Source organism: Phascolarctos cinereus, unplaced genomic scaffold (genome assembly GCF_003287225.1).
Source record: "Phascolarctos cinereus isolate Bilbo 61053 unplaced genomic scaffold, phaCin_HiC Scaffold_4;HRSCAF=312, whole genome shotgun sequence".
In the NCBI taxonomy this organism is placed as follows: domain Eukaryota; kingdom Metazoa; phylum Chordata; class Mammalia; order Diprotodontia; family Phascolarctidae; genus Phascolarctos; species Phascolarctos cinereus.
The window spans coordinates 343,873,623-343,896,082 of NW_027555847.1; the positions used below are offsets into that span (position 1 = coordinate 343,873,623).

Genomic DNA, 22,460 nt, shown 5'->3' on the forward strand with positions numbered 1-22,460 from the left:
CTACCTTATGAGCTTTTTGTTCAGACCAAATTAGATAATGCATATAAAAACTTTATAAAACATAAAGTATAATATAAATGTAAGCTTTCATTGTTATTAACTCTTGTTTTCTTTCCCTTTTCCAAGTAGTTCAATTGATTTTTTTATAAAGGAAGGAAAATTTTGTCAAGCACCTACTATGTGTCAAGCATTGTGCTAAGTGCTTTACAAATATTATGTCACTATGACAGCTATCAAATTGATATTCCTAAGCACAGCTCTAACCATGTTATCTCTCTGCTCTTCACTTCGTCACTTTCTACCCAGTTGTACTTTGGATTTCTTCATCATGCCCCTAGAAACCACCATCCTACAAAATCACTTCAGCCTTTGTATTCACACCTCCTCAGTAGCTTCTGATCCTGGGATCCCTCTGAAAGGAGAGTGGAGTAGAGACCTCCTCTCTAAGTCTCTATTTAAGGAAGGCACTCCAGGACAGACATCTCTTCATTTCCTATGCAGCCGAACTTATTTGAATTTGTCAATAATGTCCCCCTTTGCCAGGTACCTTCTCATTCTCCCCGCCCCCTTTCAATTTCTTTTTGTATGTTGTCTTCCCCCATTAGATTATAAACTCCTTGAGGGCAGGGACTGTCTTTTTCATATTTCTATCCTGAGCACTTAGCACAGAGTCTAGCATATAGTAGGTGCTTAACAAATGTTTTAACTGATTGCTTAATAAACTCCTTTGACCACCTATCACTTCTAGGATCATATTAAAATGGCTCAATTTGGAGTTTAATGCCATGCTCAACCTGGCAACAAGCTTTATATATTTAGTGCTTGTCACAGTGCCTAAAACACCCAAAGAGCTTCACAAATGCTTATTGATGAACTGACTACACTTTGTTATGCATTAATTCCCCTCTGCATATCCTCAGGTGGAGCCAAACTGGCCTTTCTGTACTTCACATACAACATTCCATTTCCCATCTTTCTGTGTGTCTTTGCTTCAGTAGTCCCCATCCCTGGAACTTAGTCCCTCTTTATTTTCATCTTTTAAAAGCCCTACTTTCCTTTGAAGCTTAACTCAAATGTCATCTCCTATATTAGGCCTTTCCCGATAGCCCCAGTTGCTTAGGACTTCCTACCAAAAAATTACCTTCTATTTGTTTTGTATTTACTTAATTGTGTACTTGATATTAATTTGTAATTAATATACAATTCATTACATAATTAATGGTGTTTCTTCTAATAAAATACAAGCTCCTTGAGAGCAGAGATAGTTTCACTTTTATACCAGCATTCCCTGGTGTCTACATAATAAGTCCTTAGTGAATGCAGGATTGATTCATTGATGGCATGTTTATGCAAAATGTTATACAGCCAACCATTCATTTGGTTAAGCAAAAATATCTATATCTGTATCTATATCTATATCTATCTATCTATCTATCTATATCTATCTATCTATCTATCTATCTATATACATATATATATATATATATATATATTAAGTACCTACCTTATGCAAAGCCATTCTTGTCAAATTGAAGGAGAATGAAAAACAAATTTTTATTCCATTTATTTAGCCTGATTTATTCATTCAAGGGCATTTGTGTACAGATCACAACTTTCACCAGTCTTCAAGAAGGATGAATGGCAGCTTTGGGTTCATATTCACTTTGAACTCATTTCAGTTTATGCTATTGCAGACAGGTGGAAATTCTAAATCATTAGAATAATTTAATATCATATAATTACTTGCATAACTTTTTTCTCCCCTTATTTTTCTTTTACTTTGAAGTCAGATAGGAAGATAGCAACCTTCATTAAGTGAATTAAATGCTGACTGATCCCATCCTCCAACTCTCCCTTGACTGATAGCAAAAGAGGAAGTTTGGGTGGGTGGGTGGGGTAGTTGTTCTAAAGTCACATTAGAGAGGATTGTCCACCAAATCAGGAAGAGTTACCTCTTCAGCAGTCCTTAAAAGAACTGACTTTTCCCACCTTCTTCTCTCTCCAGAATGTGGCTGTGGCGCTCTCTCTCTCTCTCTCTCTCTCTCTCTCTCTCTCCCTCTCCCTCTCTCTCTCCCACTCTCAATTTCCTAATACATAAAATGAAGGTTTTTAATTTCAAGATCACTAGTTACATTACACAGAATTTAAGCACATCAGTAATGCTTTTAAATGGCAACACTTTTAAAAGGATTATTTTTATCTCTAAGTAATATTTATTAAGAACCTACAAAGTGTCATGCTATGTACTGATGGAAAAGAGTTGAAATGGATTTCCAACATGAAATCCTTTACTCCAGCTATTTGGAGGTGGGGAGGTATATTTCCAGTACCATTTTGGATTATTTTCAAATTATTTTTTATGTAAACATTCCACCACACTATATTTTGTACATCAGAATTGAGTACACTTCTCTAAAGTCAGCCAATTAGTCAATACATTTTTATTAAGTACCTACTATGTTCCGGTCACTGTGCCAAGTGCTGGGCATGTGAAACTGGAATTCAGGTAAATTTGATGAAGGCCACCAGATTTTAATTTTTTTAAATGGAGCATTTCCTTACCTGATATGACTTTTCATGTTTTTCTCAGTTGTAATGAAAACATGTTATTATGACCCCAATGTCTTCTATGAATTGAAAAGGAGAGCCAGTAAAAAAAAATGTGAAATGAGATATAGATGCTGTCAGATTTTACTATTTCAGCCTAGGACCATGTGACACTAACCCAACTGCCTGAAAAGTGAAAAGTTTTATCATCCAAACCATTACTTTGTCTAAAAGAGGATAATGAACCTTTTGACATTTTCCCCCACATTGGTCTGAATAAATTTTTATGGCATTGAATAAATTGAGCAGTTACTTTGGCACCATAGAGGAAAAGTGCAAGGAAAACACACAAATACGATATCAGCTATCAGTAACACCCATTTTGCTAGGATGGCCAACTGGAGATCCTTTGTTTATAGTCTTACAAAGCATATTTTTCTTTAAATAAGTGTATCTTGGTTCACAAAGAAAATGGCATTATGATCATTACCAGACATAGAGAAAATGAGATGTAATGGGAAAATAAAAGGAGGGGAGGTCAAGGGACACAAGTTCAAATTCTAGCTCTCAGTCCTGACACTTCTTTGTACGACCCTAGGCAAATAACTTAACCTTGATAACCCTCAGCTCTTTCACTGGGAAAACGGGAATCATAATACTTGTAGCACTTTCTTCAGAGGATTCTTATAAGAATCAAATGATCATATAAATCACTTTCCAAAATTTAAAGGGTTATGCAACATACCCCAAAAGTCTTAGTGTAGCTTTAAGACATTAAAATATTAACCTGCCCAATGAATTTTGGGACACTTTGTATATAAAGTCAGCTATCATCATCACTACTGCCACCGTTAACACTTCTACTATCATCATCATCACCCCCACTGCCACAATCATAATCATCATTATCACCGCCATCACCACTTCTTCATCATCATCACCATCATGATCATCACTGCTCTACTACCACCTGCATGACAGCTCTAGTCCTTTTCCCCTCTCTGTGCTTTTGTGTTCCCATTTATTTTTTTTAAGTCAGGGAGATAGGATATAAGATTATCTCCAAGGCCTCTTCAAGCCCTAATGACCTATTACTCTATTTTTTGATCACTTCCTATAAACACAAAGAACATTTTATGCTTAATATATCCATCTTCCTTAGGATTTAGAAAATTTGCACTAAAGGAATCTGATTCTTCCTAGTGACTAAGCTACTCTCTGGTACTAAACTCAGTATACTAATTCTTGTCTAGTAGAGCTAGACAAGAACTTTTGCTTTGAGGGTACCCATAAATCTCCTCAGGGTCACTTAGCATGAAGAGTATGGAGTAATGCAATACAATAGTTTGTCTAATATGGTAAAATGTTTCCCAACATTCAATTGAAAAACATGCACAATTCAAGATTCAATGTAAATATCGTAGCTCATGTGCCACAATGATGCGTTCCTGTTTCTTTTTACTTTTTGTACTTGTAATGTGCAATTTTTTACCTTTAATTCATACATCTTACAAAAAGCTTAGGCAGAAAAAAACCCACCCAGGTGATATATTAAGTATTATTGTATACTAGGCATTCGGGAAGTTTAGCCACAAACTATCTGAAATCAATATTTGTCCCTGAAAGCTTTGCATCTCAAGAGCGGAAGACATTAAATTTCAATTTCAGGAAACAATTTCATTCCTGAAGAAAATTAATTTAAAACTAAAAATTACAATCCTTTCTTTTCATGTATTAAGTATTCTTTCTACTCAGGCAACTACTAGTTTTGATAAATTAAAATCTCTCCCCATTCACCACCATGTGCATTTTTCTTGCCTTTGGTTAAATCAGAGGTCTACTTTCCTTTCAACAGCCATGCTTATTTGTAAATCATAACTAATCCAGGGCAAAAATGATGACATTAAGAATTGCTGGTAGGAGGGAGCAAATTGGCATGTCATAAATGTAGGAAATCATGCTCGGGGAGTTAGAAGGCTTCTGAATATGAAAGATGTAGTTGGTGTAATGTTTATACTGCAATCCTTTTAGTCCCCTAAATCACTTTCCTAGACCAAGGGTGCCTATTGGCCAAAGGTGAGTGTAGTGAACCAGGCCCTAAATTATTGCATTCAGTAATTGTTGACATGTGTATACTTTACAGTGCTAATTTATTTCACCATGGACCCAGTGTTTATGCACATGGAAATGCAGATTTATAGTATCTGAGATTAAAGTGCTTTTTTTTTGAGGGGGGAATATCCAAATGGAATTTTTTTCTTCATCTCTGATTATTTTGGGGGTATAGGAAACTAAATCCAAAATACCTTTGTTAATGATACCTTTTCCTCTAATTTGAAAGGCAGTTTGGTTAAGATGTATTAAAATTCTCTTTTTGGAAGAAAACTATACAGATATATTCATGTAGGTATATGTGTATGTGTGTATTGTGATTTTTGAAGATGTAAAATATTACAATAGATTTGGAGACAGCATAATGGAAGTGGTGGTATGGACATGGGAATGCAAGAGTCTGCATACATTCATGGAGCTTCTTGCCATGACAGAATAGAGATTCAGACTAAGTCAGAGGGAGGGCTAGAGGATGCTTGGTTGGAGAAGCTGCACCTTTGTATCTACTAAGGAGCAGAAAAAGAAGTCATTCATCAGGATGGATTAGATATCACCATAAACTCCCCCATCAACCACCTCAGAAGGGTTTCTACTCTTTCTCCCTGCAACTGGGTTACCTACAGTTCGGTAGGAAATGATGAGTCCTGTCACATCTCCCTCCTTTAGGATGTGGAGTGGAGTGGAAAAGGATGTCAGAAACTCTCCCACCAATACCTGTCATCCCAACAGCCTCTGGACAGGCTGCATGTGCCCTACCTGGCATCTAGTTAGCTAAGAGTAGTTAAACTGCCAAGTTATTCAATGGTCCATAGGTGTGAGCTTTTCTTATCCTATTCTCTTCCTAGCTGTCTCTTCTTCCTATGTCTGCCTCCCTCAATTGAGAGCCTCTTAGCCCTGGTAAAAATTACTATTCTGTCCTATTCCTTATACTATGAAGTGTGGAATAGAATTTGTTTCCACCTCTCTTTAAAATACATACAAAATCTTCTAAAAAATACAATTAACATTTCAGGAATACACAGATGTCATTGATTAATTGATTTGGATACTATTCAGACAAGCTAACATTCTGCTTTGATTGCGTTTCAGAAATCCTCAGATGCTGAGTAAAAATATTTCCCACAGAAGATAAAAATTTCAAGGCAATTATCATCACATTAAGTTTTATTTCTCTTCTGCTGAAGTTCTTCCCTCTTTCACTGAAATTCTATAGACAAAAGCAACAAATTTCTCCCCAAAGATTTCTCTGCACTTTGGGGAGTCAACATGACTTGGAAGCTCATCCAAACAATATCTGCCCTCCTCCCACAAGTCCAAAATTAAAATTCATGGCATATAGAATAGTATAACCAACAAAGTTGTATCTTGCCATCCTTGAAATATTTAAAGGTAGACTTGCAATCTTACACTGACAAGACAGCCGACTAGGTCTTTCCTTTTAATTTATGAGTAGCACAGACGTATACATCTATTTCATTGCCCAGCTGGTACTGCCATCTGTGATCCCAGGTACATGGGAAATGGGGACCTTCACTGAGATCAGGACCCAGATGTGTCTTCCTCTCAGAAATCGACTTGTCTGCTTCACCATCTGGGCAGTGACCAGCTTGAGCATTCATTCTCTCACTTCAATAATTCCCACCCATAGGATATTGCTGCTGACCATGATAGCACATGCTGTTTGTGCTGTTCCTACTAATTCCAACATGTCTCCTTGACTTTATTGTCTCTTGTATTTCCCAACAATAGCTCTGCTGTGAAATTTCTCCAGCTTTGTGTTTTGTGGGACTCCGATTTCTTTAAATTTGTGATGGATATGAGACAGTCCTGAATCTGAGAGAAAATGATGATAAAAATCATAAATGAGGAAATTATTTGTCTCTTCATTAGTTACATTAATGGTAGTGCAGTACATAGTACTTAGGGAAGAGGTTTTCATCTTCAAAACACCTTATAATTGAGCATTTAGTGCACTTGGGATTCTTTTCATCCTATTCTGGGAGGTCAGCCTGCAAAAGCCATTTAATCCAGTTATTTGGCTTTTTTTCCTCTCTCTCATCAATACTTGAAGCAAATTGTTGGCATAAATGACTTTCCTTAGCTGACATGAGTTCCTGACCTCTGCCAAGAATAAGTCCAACTAGAAAAGCTTGTTCCTGAGGCACTTGAAAGGTTTTTATCCCACTGATCAGTCAGCCATTATCTTCAGGCAAGCCTCTGTCTCCATTCACCCACCTCTGGAATGCTGAAAACTTACTCACTACAATATTGTTGTTGCTTTGAGCATTGTTACACCGAGTTATTGTCATATTGCCATTATACCTTTTATGTGGCTGGCCTGATCTTGTGTGGGTAGTGAGGAAATCCGAGAGGCAGTTATAGGAAAATTATTCCTCCTCCCTTATGTGGAAAGTGCTACAACAAAATCTTGGGCTGCTGGGAATTTCTGACTAGCTATTCCAACTGAAGCTTTGTGGAAATACTCTGAGAACATTACATGCTTCATTGTTATCCACTGAGCCGTGACTATGGATTCATGAGTCACATACCATTCCCCTGAATTTCCACAATATGTCATTTAAGCCTTTTTTTACATTTTCATAAGTGTGCATGCGACACCAAAGCAGCTACTTCCTACACAGCTCATGTGGGATGATTGTGAAAAAGGTGAGTAGAGAGTGGCTGTCACATGCATACTTTATAGGATCACAATCTAACATAAATTCTGGAGCTACTCTCCCATACTTTATTCACACTGGCAATCTGGGCTTCCAGAGGGTAGGTACTATATTCCTTCTGGACTCTAAATAAGCCTAAGGGATAGAGGTATGGTTTTATAATACTATAGTTCACAAGCCCTCCTGGTGTACTTCCCAAAATGATCATCAGTCTGTATGAATTAGTCAACCAGACATAATCAGCTTTAAGAAAAGGATAATTACTGGGCAAGTCACTTAAACCTGTTTACCTCAGTTTCCTCATTTATAAAATGAGCTGGAGAAGGAAATGGCAAGTCACTCCAATATCTCTACCAAGAAAACCCCAAATGAGGTCATGAAGAGCTGGACACAACTGGAAAAAAAAAAAGAATAATAGTTTGTTTAGAACACCAATGTCCTCTTGCCATCCCCTTCCCACCTCTCCCCAAATCTGTTGTATACTCTCCCACCAGTACATACAGAATCCAGTAGCAAGTATGCTCCAACTTAATGACCATATGTGCCATAGTTCACATTCCTGGAAGTCCTTTTACTGGAGTCTCCAATATTTTCCCCTTCAGGTATGGTGTAGTTTTTCTTCTGGGTTCTTTTTTTTTTTTTTTAAGTGAGGCAGTTGGGGTTAAGTGACTTTCCCAGAGTCACACAGCTAGTGAGTGTTATGTGTCTGAGGTCACATTTGAACTCTGGTTCTCCTGACTCCCGGCTGGTACTCTATCCACTGGTGCCTAGCTGCCCCTCTGGGTTCTTTTTTTTTTTTTTGACAAAAAAAATTTTTATTTTGACATCTGAATAAGTGTTGACTCTTCAGGACACGGCCTTTGGCATCTTTTCCAACTTATTCATCAGCTTGTTGCACTGTGCCTTTCTCAGAAACATAGATGCCATCCAAAAATTTTCTGATATCCTTGTTTTTGACTGTGGTGGCCTGCTGAATCAGGGCAGCTGAGTTTGATACAAGTTCAATATCATTTCCTTCAAGAATTAACTCATCTTTTGGGGCTTGAGAAACAGCACAAGCAACAAAAATTTCTGGTTCCAACAAGTGAGCCATTCTCTTGAATAACAACATTGATGGGGAAGTGAGCATACACAGACCTCATCTTGTAACGAAAACCCATGATCATGTTTTGTACGTGACTACAGATTGTGCATACAGTTGCAAGTTCTTTTCAATTTCCCCACCATTTGTCTACCCGGAGCCTTTTTTCCTTCTTTCCAAGGAGACTGAGCTCAACATTGATATGGTTGAAATCCCTGCGGAGGATTCCTAACCCTTAAGAGAGATGTCAACATTTTTGGAGACGTCGACGGTCTGGTTGCTTAGAATGGTCTTCATTCTCTCCCTGCGGAAAATACTCAGATCAGGTGGCCAGTTTGGAGCCTCTTTCCCTGAAGGCCCCGAGAAACCCGGACCGGAAGTTAATGCCAGGCAAACTCCAGGTCCCAGGCAGGGGAGAGAGGGTGGGCGGACGAGGCTATGTTAGCGCGGTTAGTCAAGGTCACGCGGACCCACACAATGCTTGCAGTGCAGGGGAAGAACTAGGGCGTAAGCGTGGGGCCAAGGAACCCCGAGAACGGTTTCCCCAGAAGCGACGGACTTGGATGCAGAAAATTTACATAAGCCGAAGAGCCCCTCTCTGGGTTCTTTAAAAGCCTATAATGTTCCTTTTCTCATTACAAACTATGTTTATCTTTGCCTCCCAATGAAGACACTATTGACAGTTTGATGCTATCTTTGGGACGCTACTAAAATTCTGATGCAAAATCCACATCCTTTGGTTCTCTGGAATTTACAAAACCCTTCCATCAAAAAGGAAGGAAAGAAAACCAAGGCTGAGGCCAAGGCTTTTCATTTTTAGAGATGACACACAAGGTATGACCTAATTTCCTCAACCAACTTTCTGCACAACCCCACTCCAGTTCATCTAATATTTTTTAGGACATTGAAACTGATGAAGCATCTTTTCTACATTTAGTCAAAAGCCTGTGAATGATTGATTCAGTAGAATATCCTTCATTCAATCTTCCTTCATTCCTCTCTAGTGTCCACTCTGACTCTGGACATCTTTCTCCACCATGCTCCCACACTGAGTATCTTCTTCCTCCTCATGTGCCTTCCTGATTTTCAGCTTCTGTGTGTGTGTGTGTGTGTGTGTGTGTGTGTGTGTGTGTGTGTGTGTGTGTGTGGTATTCTACCATTAGAATTTAAATTCCTTGGGGACAGGAGCTGTCTTTTTTTTTTCCTTGTATGTGTATTTCTACTGCTTAGCATAATGCCATGTAAAAAGTAATGGTTTAACAAATTCTTATTGCCTGATTCAGAAAAGAGTTATCACTTGGTTAAGGTATCAGGACATATCTTGAGACTTAATTTAAGTGGAGGTATAAAAATTGTCTAGGTTAACCCTTACACTCAGAAAATATATTTGTAAATGAAACAACCTTCTTTTTTTTTTTAATAGTTAAGGAGGGCCAAAGGTGTCCTCAATAAGCATTTATTAAACATTTACCCTTTGTCTGACACTGTTTGGTGCTGGACATACAAAGACAAAACTAAAATCATCCTTCCACTTAAGGAACTTATATTCCATAGTGGAGGCAAAATTTACATATAAGAAGATACATTGGAGGCAGCCAGGTGGAGCAGTTGCCCTGAGTCAGGAGGACCTGAGCCCAAATCTGGCCTCAGACATGTGACACTTACTAGCTATGTGACCCTGGGCAAGTCACTTAACCCCACTGCCTAGCCAAAAAAAAAAATACATGTAAGAAACACAAGATGATTGTAAAGTGGAAGCACTAGACTTTTTAAGGAGGGGAGAGTAAGGGAGGCCAGGATACAGAAAATACCAAGAAAAGCTTCTTGAAAAAAGGTTAAATCCAGACTAGAAGACTTACAGTCTCTCCTCCCATACATTTCACCTGCATTTTTCATCTCTGTGCCTCTGTGCCCTCTTCCATCCATTCTATGGATGGAATTTCTTCTCATGCCTTCTGTCTACAGAATACTACCCATTTTCTAAGGCTATATTAATACACTTTCCCCTCCAGAAAGCATTTCTGGTCACCCCAGTCATTAATATTCTTTCTCCTTCTGGATTTCTGCTAGTATTTTATATATAACTTATACACTTTTTATATATGATAGTTATTTATTCATGTGTTGCCCTAGTATACTGTAAGGTCCCATTACGGCAGAAAATGAGTCCTACCTAAACTTTGTACTTCCCCTACTAGCTAGTAAGTACCACATATACAATGAGAATTAAATGATTGCTGGTTAAATATGAAGTTGAATGGTGGAACTGTGATCCTTTTTCTTTTACAAATGAATTATTTTTAAATGATATGTGTAAAACAGAAAGTCAAGTTGATAGAATGCCAAAGCATTTTCTTCCCTTGCAGGAAAGCAGAGAGAAATTAGGCAGGTAGTACAAGCAGTAAGGGCTAGTTTCAAGCAAATGGAGTAAGAAAGCCCATGCCATCAATAAACTCTTAGATATGCCTGGTATCAGAAGAAATAATTGCTGGGCTCAAAAAATACTTATATTTATCTTAAAAAAAACAACTAAGTTATACATAATACAAGTTCACATTTTCTTATACAAGTCTGTTTCTTATTTTTTATGCATTGAGATGTTTTTATTTGTTGATTATGAAGTATACAATTTAAATAATAATTTAGAGTCTAAAAGTGAAGCTTTAATTTTAAGCATCAGAGAAATAAGTTTGGGTACTTTTGACAACGGATGGACTAGAAGTTAGAGAATGCTTTAAGAGTTACATTTTAAAGGACCAAGAGAATCTAGAAACATTTAGAAGCAATTCATGTCAATTAAACTGCGGTAATATAGGTACCAATTTGTATTCAGGTACTTATATTTCTTTAAATCTTCCACTAATTGTGTATCAATTGGTTTATGGTTAGAATCATAGAAGTTTAGGTGTGGAAGGGGTCTTATATGTAATTACTGATTAACTGCCACATTTTGTTTAATAAATAGGGTAACTGTATTTATGCATCTAGCTCCCTTCCCTCTTTCTGGGATATCTCTCCTATCTCATACTTTGCATTCTCATTTGGGTTTCCCAGATGGAGAGTGACTTCTAATCCTCAGAGTTCCAGGGGTGACCTTGAGCGTCTGGATTTCTAGTACTGTTGCTCATGCATGAGCCCTACCACTGTGCTTCCCATTGATTATTAGTCTGACAATTAGCTTTTAGAAGGGTATTTACTAAGAAGTACGAAAAGAATAGTTGCTATGAAAGTAATCCCATTAAACTTCAGGCATATTTTCTCTTTTCATACTTAATATACCAGGGGAGAGTGGGTACAAATAGAAAGTACAAAGGTAGTGGGCCACAAATGTAGAGAACAAGTGGGGCTAAGGATCTGAGGGATCTTAAACATCTGAGGTTGACTAGAAGTCATCAAACATAGTTATTACAAATCCTTTCTCCATCTGTAGGGTCCTCACGAAGGTGCCATTAATTGTAGCTTTCTGAAGGCACCAAGGGTGAGTTGATTCTGTATAGTCCACAAGTGACACTCCAATTAGTTGAGTTGCCTGCATGTTCATTTTCTTGTTGTGGCTAGTTTGTCCTTGAGATGTCTCTCAGTTCCCTGCAGATGCATCTATTGGCCACTGCTGCTCTGGAGATACTGCCACTCCATGCTTATCAGAGCTCCTTTCAATGTTCACAGGATCATCACCTGGCCAAAATGAAGGGGTGAGAGAAAATTTCTTCTCCTCCCCTCCTCCACACATACTCAAAGGCAATTCCTCCCTGGGAATCCATGCTGTTGGATAAATGTCCAACTGATTGGTATGCCAACTGGATTTTGTGACTACAAAATAACTTCTTGTTTTATAAGTCTCAGAGTTGTGTTTGATACTTTCAGCCAATCCCTATACAGTTTTTATGTGATATCATCCGTCTTTATCCAATGATCAAAGAATTTTATGCCTCTCCAATTGACTTAGTTGCACCCATTTTACATTTTGAGGAATTGATTCATTTAATCAAGATAACTGGGTCTTCTGTGATTACATTAATTAGGATGAGGGTTGAAACCCCCAACCTTACACTCTCACTTAAGGGTTTGCTATTCTCTTGAAATTAATTAGAATGATTTTGGCAAAATCTTTAATATCAAATTCTAGAGAGCTCTCTAGTGACTTTGGGAGTGAGGTTCAAGTGATGTCCTTTTGCAGTGCTTTCTCAGTTGAGAAACAATAAAGAAATTAACACTTCCCATACTTCAAAATACATAATGTTACAATTTACCAAACTGATAGCATTTGACAAAATGGTTACAGATTACCACCTACCTTGATGTTTTACTCATAACTTCCACAATCCAAAGGCAATATAAAGAAAAAAAAGAAATCAAGCTTTCCGTTTTAGAGAGAAAGACAATTTCTTACTGAAATCCCAAAGCTTTTGGTATTTATCTCCACAAGGATTAGGGATCTGAGGCTGACTAGAAGTCATCAAGCATTTATAAAGTGCTTACAATGTGTCAGGCACTGAGCTATACAAAGAAAAACAAAAACAGGCCCAAGCCTCAAGGAGCACACATTCTAATAGGAAAGACAACACATAAATAACTAGGTGCAGAGAAGATCTTTATACCATAGATGGAAGGTAATTTCAGAGGAGAAAGCACTAGCAGCAGCTTGTAGAACCAGGAAAGGCCTTCTATGTCAGGTGAGATTTGAGCTAAATCTTAAAGGAATCCAGGAAATATATAAGAGGCAGAGTTGAGGAGGGAGAGCATTCCAGGCATGAGGGACAGACAGTGTAAAGACATGGAGAGTGCAGAGAGAATTCGTATGCTAGGAACAGCAAATTTTCCAATGCTGCTGAATCATAGAATGGGTGTTGGGGAGTAGAGTATAAGAAGACTGGAAATGTAGGAATGGGAAAGGTGACAGAGTTTTAACTGCCAAAGAGAAGACTATATATTTTATTTGGGAGGTAATAGGAAGGTACTGAGTTTACTGAGTAGGGGAGTGAAATGGTCAGAACTATGCTTTAAGAAAATCTCTTTGGCAGCTTAATGGAAGATAGCTTAGAGTGGGAAGAAATTTGAAACAGGGAGACCAATTAGAAGGCTATTGCAACAGTCTGTGCAAAAGGTGATACATACCTGACGTAGGATGGTGACTGTTTTGTGGTGAGGAAACATGTACAAGAAAGTAGAAATGACAACATCTCACAACAGATTGGGTACTTGGGATAGATGAGTGAAAATTAGAAGTAAAGGATGACACCAAGATCATGATGCTGGATGGACAGAGGGATGATATAGTCTCTTCAACAATAATAGAGAAGTTAGGAAGAGAGGAGGGTTTGGGAAAAGTTAATAAATTCTGTTTTGACAACTTGAGCTTAAGAAGCCTTCAAAATATGCAGTTGAGATATCTATAGTCAAGTTGGTGATTCAGGACCATAGGAGAGAGAATACAGCTGGATTTATAGCCCAGGAATTCATCTACATTGGAAGGCACCCCCTCACCCTCAGGTGAGTAATCAAGCTATCCTTGGTGAAAATATATCCATGATTTCCTTCAGTACAATAGGCCATGAAACTGGATGTCTCCAGACATATATGCTATCAGAGTGTACTCCAGGAAAACTTCTGGACCATAGCATTTAGGGATATAATACTCACAAGGGTAAGGAATGAAATAGATATTACTAACTAAATATTTGAATAACCAAATCTTATAAAGAAATTGATCTGATGTGAGGATACATGACATTAAGCAGATAGGATCCCTGAAGCCAAAACTAAGATATCCAAGAATGTGATTCCTGGTTGGAGAATCTCTCCAGAACTTTGGCAACTCTGTAAATGTGAAGGGCCCAAACATTATCCCAGATCCAAATCCTTCCCAGTGTAGCTCACCTTACCTTCCCAACACTCACCCAATTTGCACATACAGATTGAGGTCCCAGAACTTAGGACTCTAATCTTTGTGCAGGCAATCATAATAGTAATGAAAGTAATAACAACATAACCACCAATTATATATTGCATTCTGGATTTGAGCTGAGCTCAAAAGGATGGATGAGATTGGAAGGGAAGAGAGGAAAGCATTTTTTTGTGGTTAATTCTAAGTAAACTTGGTTAAGAAGACATTTACAGGAGGAAAATTCCTATTCCTATTCCTCTGGGATTTAGGAAACACTTTTCTCAAAATGACTGTGTGAGGTTGAAAGAGGTTATGTAAATTGCCAAAGGCCTCACTGATAATAAGTATATAACTAGGATTTCAATCCCAGACTCTTTCTGCTACATCACTGGTCATTTAGTTAAATGAGAAATACACACTCACACACATTATACACACACATACACATACATACACATATATACACATACACACATATATACACATATGTGTGTATATATGTATGTGTATATATACACAGACATAAGTTCGCGTAAATGTACATAAATTCACATTTTGCAAATTAAACTTTACGTTAAGAATTCTGAAAGAAATCCACATTATTAAAAAAACCCCTACATTAACTTGACTGTACAGTACTGTGCTCTCCAGCTCTCTCCCCTCAGCTCAGCAGCTCCCTGCCTCTTTCCCTCCTCCCCTGCCCCTCCAACCTCTCCAAAAACAAAACAAAACAAAACAAAAAAACCTCCAAGTGAAAATAGAACTGACCGCAACAAGGATTTGGGAGGAGGGTTTTCTTAGGACTTAGAGCTTGGAAAACTCTGCCCTGCTCCACCCACCTGCAAGTCTGTCTCCACCCTCCCTTCTCCCCTTCCCCCCCCGCCCCCACCCCTCGTCTGTTCTGGCTGCCTTTGCTTGACCTTTTCTGTCTGTGTTCATGTCTGACCCCCACATCTCTACCAGCATGTACTTGCCCCCCCTCCGTTTTTCATTTCTGTTCTGGCCTGGCCCACATGGTTTGCCTTGATCCATATGTTCCTCTTCTTTCTCTTGCTTCTCTGTCCCCGGTCCCCACGTATACTTGAACCATGTACCGGTATCCTCCTTTAATGGACTTACAGGCCCTCTTCCTGCCTCCTTCCCTTTCTTCCCCACACCCACTGTCAAATTCCAGTTACATAAAATTCACTTTCCATAGAGGTCTATGGAATAGTCCACTTGGGTAAATCGAGAACTATCTATATGAACATCTGTACGTGTGTATAGATGCACATATAAAACCTTTCCTGATTTTAAATCTGAAATAGAAAAGGAACTTTATTTTGAAAAGATGCCAGGAGAACTGGAGTTACTCAGAGCTCTTCTGGACCATTACTTTGCGTGGTATTTTCTGCTACATTGAGTCTTTAAATTATGATCACAAATAAATTAGCTTGAGAAAATGTTTTAATTAATTGGAAAATAATCTTTAAAACATTTTTGGACTGCGAACAAGCTTTTCTTAACTGCCACTACATTATTATAGGATAAACCTTGTGCTTCTGTGAGATTTTTCTTCTTCCATTTAGTGATCATTTCAGACTTTTTTTCACATAATCACAAAATTTGAGAGTTAGAATCCTAGCTGTCTTCTAATACATACTCTAAAGGAGCCCCACTATGACCTGCTCAACAAATTATCATCTAGCTTCTGCTTGAAGATCACAATGTCTTCAAGATGACAATTAACTTTCTAGACTTAGAGAGTTCCAAGAACATTAGCATTATTTGTGACATCATAATCATTCCCTTCCAGAATCTGTCCTTTCTTCCTATTGGAGTAAAAAATCATTTAAAAAATCATTTTTCAATACTTAATAATGTTTCCATAGGTCTAATTGATGTAACAAATGTCAGAAAACATAACCCCTATGTTCAAACCTTGGCCTTATGGCAATATATTGTAACTCACTTAGGGGTGGGGAACCTGTGTCTTCCAGGCCACATGTGGCCCTCTAGGTCCTCAAGGGGGGTCCTTTGACTGAATCTAAACACAGAATGTTTCCCACCCCTGAGTTTTATACCATGTGAAAATCCATCTTTTGAGGCTGAAGGCAGTGAGCATAGGATGATAATAAGAGGCACGTTGGGTTTATATTCATATCCTATTTTCAGATGGCCACTCTTTGTTAGCATCCTTGCAAGTTGCATTTATTGTATTTGTAAGAGCAGTGACTAGCATAGTGTCTTATCCTGAAAACTAGCATAGTGTCTTATCCCGAAGTAAGTGCTTAATAAATATTTAAAAGATTGAAAGGTTCAATCTTTACCCATAGATACAGACTTTTTCCAATGATCAATTCTTTGGACCCTCACATAAAATCATCATGACATAATTCCTAATAGATTGCTCAGAGATAGGCACTTGGAAAGCAACAACAACCAATAGCAACAATACAGTGACTGATCTGAATAATGTCCCCAAAGCAAACATGACATGGGTGAGCAGGACTTTCCACATTGTTTTGATTCAGTGGAAATAATTAGGGCTACCAAATCACATGTACCAGGAGGAAAGGCACCAGTCCCCCTCAACTCTGAAGCTGCCTCTGTCCCTATGCACTGTCAGTGGCATAAAGATAAATGAGAGTGTCCTTGACTAGACCCTTTAAAAGGGAATACTGGAAAGATTTAGAAAAAATTTTTTTGAGTGTCCACATGGTTGAAACTTCTCTCGCTCTAACGCTATTCTCTCAGGATTTGCCTGTTAGGGATATTTTTCTTTCCTTTAATGTTTAAGTCTTGGAGCAAAACCTTCTTAATTCAAAATTTCCACTGGACTTGGGGGAGTCTCCCTCACTAGAAAAGAGTAATTTGTATCTTGCAAGGGTGGAGGGTAGATATCAGGAAGCTCCTTCTATGCCCTCTATTTAAGAAGTAAAATCCATGCAGCCAAAACATCATTTCCCACCCAACTACTAGTTTTTATCATGGCCTCTTCATCATGCCCTATCCCTACTTTTCAGATTCTTTTTACGTGTTGTCTTTCCCCATTAGACTGTGATCTCCTTAAGGGCTGAAACAATCTTTTGACTTTCTTTTTACCCCTAGTACTTAACAGTGCTTGTCACATAGTAGGTAGTTAATAAATGCTTATCACTATTGATTATTTACATTGACTTGAGTTCCATTTAACTTAGAACTCATAATTTCCCACACATGTCCCTATACCTCTAGAAATGTGAATGGTATCAATCTAATACATCAGGGAAAAAAAAGTTGAAGATCAACTTGGCTTTTAATTCTTCTTCATCCTGGAAGAAAGACCCCTGATTCAGTATCATGCAGTTTTAAATATAGTATGAAAATTATACCCTGAAGCTGGTTAATTGCTTACTGGGAATGAGGTATGCTCCAGTCTTCATTTATAGGCTAGAAGCAATTTATGTGCTAATATGTTCATTTTTTATTAGACAATACTTCAGAACAGTTCTAACATAACCTCCTGCTATATAAACTACAATACATTTTTATATCTAGGAAAAGAATTGCTCTTTAGCTCCGAGCTTCATCACCATCATGTAATTTTTCACATTCATAATATTAAGTCTCAGTAGATTTTTTTGATGTAATGTGAGCAATTGACATTTGTAATATAATGACTACTGGCCTGTTTTGCACTTTCTAAGAAGTTTCTATGAATTTGAGTAAATGACCAAAGTGGGAGAAAAAAAAGAAAAGGAATCAGTGTTCTTGTTTACAGAAGAGGGTTCATAGGATCATAGATTTCAAGATGGAAAGGATCTGAGAGGTGTAGAATTGGGACCCCAATGGGTCTTAATTTGTCTTTCTAGTGAGACCAACATCGTTGTAAATGCCTGGGGGTAAACTAGGTATAGCAAACATGAACAAACTATGGGTAATTGTCTCTCTACAGAAGAAAACAGCAATGTTGTTCCTAGGCAGTACAATAACAAGCCCCTCCTCATCTTAAAGTACTTGAACATAGAATGTTTTCATTATAACTCAGTCCCTATGTCCCATTAACCATACTCTCATTTATAACTTAACTTTGCATTTCCTTCTCCTAGCATTGCATTACCTTTCTACAGATCCTTCATTTTTATATCTTCCTTAATTGACTCTTTTTATCCTCAATCTAACTGTAGGACCACAAATTGGCCAGTCATACTCCACTTGGTGGGAAAATATTGCTATCAGACCTGGTGTCATGTCCATGGTCCAATTCTCCCCTTGTGTACCCAACTGAAAAAAAATGCCCTGGCTAAGCCTGCAAACTAAAACTAAACTCTTCAGAGAATACAAAAGCTTCAAATTAATTTGAGAAAGCTGAGTCCCAGAGAATTCAAGTGACTTGCCTAATGTCACTAAACTTGTTCATGTCAGAGCAAAAATTTGAAGCAAAAGCATCTTCCTCTAAATTCCACACCCTTTCTCCTGTACCACTCAATGCTGGAAGTAAAGCCTAAGTGTTCTTATCCTTAAATGTTTATCTGTCATTTTTTTTCTAATGCCAGGATTTTTTCATTGCATCCAAACACACACATCACATGTATTATATGTAAACGATGTTATCAAAGGATAATTAGGTGAGACATGCATGTTTAGTCATAATTGATATTCTGTCAATAGGCTAGATAAGAATGCTCCAAGGGTTAATGCTTCTGTGTGGGGTAGAAAGCAAGGCCAGTGAATTTCTCTGGCTCACTCCATTAATCCAGTCAGCACAATGGATTGGATTAGAGATGGGGCATCATAAATCACCCTGAAGTGCTGGGGGTAGGAGTAGCTAATTAATCAGTACTGTCATTCTATTGGACTTGCAGCTGCCTCACTGTGTTTGGGATGGGGAATCCATGTATTTAACCCACATGGTCTTAAACAGATTTCTAGGAAAGTTATAAATTTCAACCAACTTATAGAATAAATCAACTAGTCGGATACAACCAAGGTTTTGAGAAGTCTATGTGCCTTTTTATAAGATACCCACACATTGTTTCATCTCTTTTCCCACCTCCCTCTTCCGAACTCCACTCATTAGGTCATTCTTTAAAATTGATATTTCTAGCTTTATCCCATGTAGAAGCAAGAACGTCATGGTAAAAAAAAAAAGGTCATTTTACAAGGTTTTCTTACCTTGTAATAGTAAAAACACATTTTATGTAACACCAAAAGTAAGGTTTATAAATTGCTTTTGGAACAGTAGCCCTGAGAGGTAGTCAGTGTGAATAGCACACCCATTTTAGCAATAAGAAACTAAAGCTTAGAGCAGTTCAATAATTAGTCCATGGTTTCACAGCTAGTAATTCTAGGAGTTGGGACTCAAATTGAACTTGTCCTAAAGCCCAACACTAAATGGGACCAACACTGGAATTTAAATCTATTTGTCCACATTGATTACATGTGTTAATTGTTCCAGGGTGCTGGGTGGGAGTTGTATTCGGTCCAGCTGAGCTTTTCTTGTGTTCTGGTTCTCTTATATTAAGTCATGACCTTGGAAGAGCATCATTCCAAAGTAAGTTGGACCAAGGTAAGTTGTCATTCCTGTCTCCTCAGCAGGTCACTGGGCCCACTTTTATATCTCCTGATTCAAAGGAAAAAAAATCTCTTCCAATAATATTCATCATGGTCTCTCATAACTTATCAAAAAGTATCTCAACTCCTGATGCTAATATTCATGCTCTTACCCAAGCAATTGACTTATAAGCATTATTTCTTATTTCTTCCCTTTCATCTCTATGCTTAGATGGACTACCTGGCTTTTCCATATTTTTTCTTTCACTTTCTTCTTTTGGCTTGCACAATTCTGGTTGCTGAAATGGATGTGTTCCCAGTGCCTATTTTCAGAGGTTAAAATACTTTCTATTCCTCAAGATCTCGATCAGTTGCCAACTACTATATGAAGCATTCTCTATTCTCCTCTCTATCCTAGCCAGAAGTTTTCTATCCTTCCATATTATCATGGCCCCTCATTGCTGTTTCTCCTATGCAACTATATGATTTTATGTTGGGGTTGGATTTGTATCATAAAGTAATGAAAGTATAAATTGATTGAGGTGATCTGTCTTCTGTTAGATTATAATCTTCTTGATGGAGATTGTAGTGGAAAAGGTCTTGAATTTGGAATCACTTAGGTTTGAGTTCCAGCTTTGATGATAAACAATTTCATGACCATAAACAAAACATTTAATGTCTCTGACTGTCAGGTTTCCTTCTTGAAAAAAATATAGGGAAGATAATTAATTAGCAGGGTTGTGAAGAAAGCTGCATACCTCAAAGGTCTACATGAATATTATTCAGTTGTTTTGTACATATTTTCTAATCATCATCTAAGAAACCTATGATTTTATTATCACATAAAGAATGTTATTATAAAATTTGGTAGTGGGCAAACATGCAAAGTGTGATTATATAGATTATATTCTTAATCTGGTAATAAAGAAAGAAAGATTTGGTCCTCTTCAAATCTTAGCATTTGGTTCTGCATATAGTACTTATATCTATACAGTAACATAACTTTTTTTAAACAAACATGAGAATTCCTAATTAAAAGGAATGCTGTCATCCTCAAAGTAGTCACCTCAATAGTCTATACTCTTATTCAATAGTATTGCCATTGTTCAAAATAACTTTCAAATTATTGGAGTTACATTTGAAGCCTATAAGTAATTATTTGGCTATTTTCAAAGACAGAATATCTTCATCTATTGTACTTTAATTTGATTTTTGGAAAGAGCTAAAGTATTCAGAGCCAAATTGAGTTTGTTTGTTTGTTTCCTTTTTTTCAAGGTGCGTGATCACAAGAGAAATACTTTTGCAGTTGGAAGTGACATGCAAGCATAAAGTAATGCTACTGTCTTTCTACTCTAAGTTATAAGCTAGCTTAGAAGATGATAAAAAAAATACAGTAAAACTAGAGGAGATGAAGGAAAATAGGGCACTAATAAATTGTTAGTGGAGTTGTGAACTGATCCAACCATTCTGGAGAAATGATTTAGAACTATGATCAAAAGGTATAAACTGTGCATGCCCCTTGACCCAGCTATATCACTACTAGGTCTGCAACCCAAAGAGATTAAAGAAAAAGGAAAGGTACCTATGGTGCAAAAAATATTTGCACAGCTTTTTCTATGTGACAAAGAATTGGAAATTGAGGAAATGTTGATTAGTTGGGGAATAGTTAGACAAGATGTGGCATATGATTGTGACAGAGTACTATTGTGCTATAAGAAATGATGATGGTAATTGCATTAGAGAAACATAGGTAGGCATATATGAACGATTACAAAGTTAAGTGAGCAGTATCAGGAGATCATTGTACATAGTAATAGCCATATTGTAATGATGATCAACTGAGAAAGATTTAACTGCTCTGATCAATACAATGACCCAAAACAAGTCCAAAGGAGTCATGATAAAAAGAAAATGCTGTCTGCCTCCAGAGAAAAAACTGATGAACTGTGAGTTTAAACTGAAGTGTAATTTTTCACCTTGTGTTCTTGCTTTTTCCTGATTATGGCTAACACAGATACTTTTTTTTTTGGCGTGATTTCACATATATAATTGTTATTATATTGCCTGCCTTTTCAGTAAGTGGGGGGCAGGGGGGAGAGAATTTAGAACTAAAAAAATTTAAAAGAGATAAAATAAATAAACAATAAATTTATTTTAAAAAAATAAAATGTAATTTGCCTAAGAAAAAAATAATAATTTTGATGACAGGAATGTGATGGCAATGGTTAACAATTGGATCTCCAAAAAAAAAAAAGACACCCTGAAAATTTAACAGCTGACATTCAAGAGTTTCTTAGAGCTGGTTTCAGCATATCCTTGATTGATGGAGAACTCATTACCTGAAGGAGAGTCTTTTTACCTTTTATATAGCCACCTGTTACACTTTTGGGTAGCCCTTTGGAGAGTGAGAATGTTTTCTTTTATGTAGCTGAACTTGGCCACATGATTACTCTTCAAATAATTGAAATGGTATACTGTGCCTCATCTTCTTTAGGCTAAACATTTCCAATTTATCTGATCCTCTCCTGGAATGCTTTCAAAATCTTCTCACTACTATATTTGTCCTCATTTGAATACTTTCTAGCTTGTCAGTGTTCTTCTTAAAATATGGTGTCCAGACCTGAGTACACTATCTCAGTTGTAG

At 37.4% G+C, this 22,460-nt stretch overlaps 1 pseudogene; it reads right to left on the bottom strand.

Moving 5' to 3' along the window:
* Positions 1-8,131: 8,131 nt before the first annotated feature.
* LOC110213525 (large ribosomal subunit protein uL6 pseudogene) lies at positions 8,132-8,715 on the bottom strand (annotated as a pseudogene).
* Between the last annotated feature and the right edge of the window lie 13,745 nt (positions 8,716-22,460).